This window comes from Mesoplodon mirus, assembly GCF_964341445.2.
Source record: "Mesoplodon mirus genome assembly, chromosome: 5".
NCBI lineage: Eukaryota > Metazoa > Chordata > Mammalia > Artiodactyla > Ziphiidae > Mesoplodon > Mesoplodon mirus.
The window spans coordinates 177,531,956-177,534,217 of NC_138980.1; the positions used below are offsets into that span (position 1 = coordinate 177,531,956).

Genomic DNA, 2,262 nt, shown 5'->3' on the forward strand with positions numbered 1-2,262 from the left:
TAATAAAAAAAATCAGAAGCAATGTATGTTGCTAAACTTTCAAGGATTCTCGTCTCCAACATTCACCTGGAAAGTAGCTGGCTCTAATGGCCCGGTTGTGGCAGTGATAAAATCAACTTAAAAGCAGGTTTAAGTAAAATTGCTCAAAGGGAAAATAAGAAAATGGGGGTGCAGAGATTTTTTTGTGTCTGTGGGGAGAGGGGAGCATTGAGAGAAATAGAGAAATGCTTCTTTTATTCTTCTTGGATTTTTTCAGACCCAAGACAAGTTCTTGAGGACACACATCAAATGCTATAGTCCTTCCTTATCTATAATCAAAACAAAACAAGTAATTTAAAAAAATCCTCTTCCATTCTGTACTCTCAATAAAATGCAGAGTACAGCCAGAAGATATCACCAAGATGAACCATCTCAGGAGAAATTAAAATTGGGAAATGAAATGAGGCCATGAGCTATCGAGTCATGGGGTTAGGATTTCACAGCTAGTGTCCGTGACCAGCAGGTTGTGCTCAAACTGGGCAGACAGCTTCCCATCTCTCATCACTGCTGTCCAGCCATCCAGCCAGGTTTCATCCTGCCTTCCACCTTCACAAATTATTGGCTCAATTGTAAATATGTGGCCGGGCTTCATCACTCCAACTGCTTTATTTTTGGCCTAGTGAGATGCATTGAGGACTGTATGAAAAAGCCTGTGGATTCTATGCCCACAATAGCTTCAAACAACTGAAAATTCATTTGCTTGGTCATGCTTCTGGATAATGTTTCCCAATTCTCTGTATCAAACACCAAGTTTCACTGCCTCAGTGGCTTGCATCAGGCACTCACACGTGGTCTGAACAAGTTTCCATTCTCGCTCATCCACGTCTCCAGCAAAAAACATCTCATTCAGGTCCCTGTGATAACCATTGTGATAAAGAGTGATGTCCACATTAACAATATCACCTTCTTGCAAGGGCCATCTCTCTGGAATTCCATGGCAGATCACTTCATTCACTGAAGTACAACAAGACTTTGGGAAATTATAATAATTCAGGGGAGAAGGATAGCAATTTCTTGCAAGGCATGCTAAGTGTACAGCATGATCTATTTCTTCAGTAGTTACACCTGGTTTAATCGCCCCAGCATCAATGTCCACACAGGCTTCTCTAGCAAGCTTACACAGCAGTAGCATCCCTTCTATATCTTCAGATGAGAGTAACTTAACTTGAGAAGTACCTTTAAGAGCCTGCTCAGATTCAGACATTCCTAAAGGGTGATCAGCATAATCTGGTCTTTGACTATGACTTGGCACTGGCCTTGACATCAGTGGATAATGTGGTCTGAGTTTACTATCAATAACGTGTCCATGGGTCAGTGTTGATGTCCCCTTCCACAGTCCAGGAAGACAATTCTTGCTTGGTCTTTTCAGCTTTTGCTTTCATATGTAGTAACTTGTGAGTAACCCAACTTCCTTGAAAACATTCCTGTGAGTGGAAGTAAAAGTCCTGGATGCCCAGCTTGATGCAGGTGGGACACTGGAGGTTGGCCTCGCTGCTGCAACCATCTGTCTCTCACACACACATCTCCAAGGCCGCCATGCTGCCTGGATGCTGGAGGAGCCCCTCACCGAGCCCCTCCCAGCTTTGGCTTCTTCTTTTCAAACTCAAAATATGGTTCACACAAGAGAGAAGCTATTGTTTCTTTTCTCAGCTCCCAACAGCAGTACCTACCCCCACCCCGTCTAGTCTGTTAATGCTTTTACCACAACCACAATTCATATTCAAATATATAATATTTTTCAGTTCACACCAAAAGTGCATAATTACGAGAGTGTATTTTATTAATATGGTTATATTAGTCTTAATTTTCAAAATTGCATCTTATGATTAACAAGTTTGAAATTGTTAACAACATTGACTCTTTTCCATAGGTCATAATAGTTTTTTTTTTTTTTTTCCACAGCATAACTCCATTTATATAACATTCTTAAAATGACAAAGTTATAGAAATGGGGAACAGATTTGTGGTTACTATAGGCTTGGGAGGAAGTAGGGGAAGAGATGGGCAGGTAGCAGGGAAGTGGGTGTAGTTATAAAAGGGCACCAGGAGTAATCCTGATGTTGATAGACTCTTCCGTATTTGACTGTGGTGGTGGATACGAGACACTACCCCCGTGATAAAATTGTACAGATTTTTTTTATTAGTTTCTGTTTTATAACAAAGTGAATCAGTCATACATATACATCTGTTCCCATATCCCTTCCCTCTTGCATCTCCCTCCCT

The 2,262-nt window shown here is 41.0% G+C and overlaps 1 pseudogene across 1 annotated transcript; it reads right to left on the reverse strand.

The window, feature by feature from the left end:
• Positions 1-421: 421 nt before the first annotated feature.
• LOC309803887 (methionine aminopeptidase 1-like) lies at positions 422-1,577 on the reverse strand (annotated as a pseudogene). Its single transcript has one exon. The product of its transcript is annotated as a methionine aminopeptidase 1-like (transcript).
• Positions 1,578-2,262: the final 685 nt, after the last annotated feature.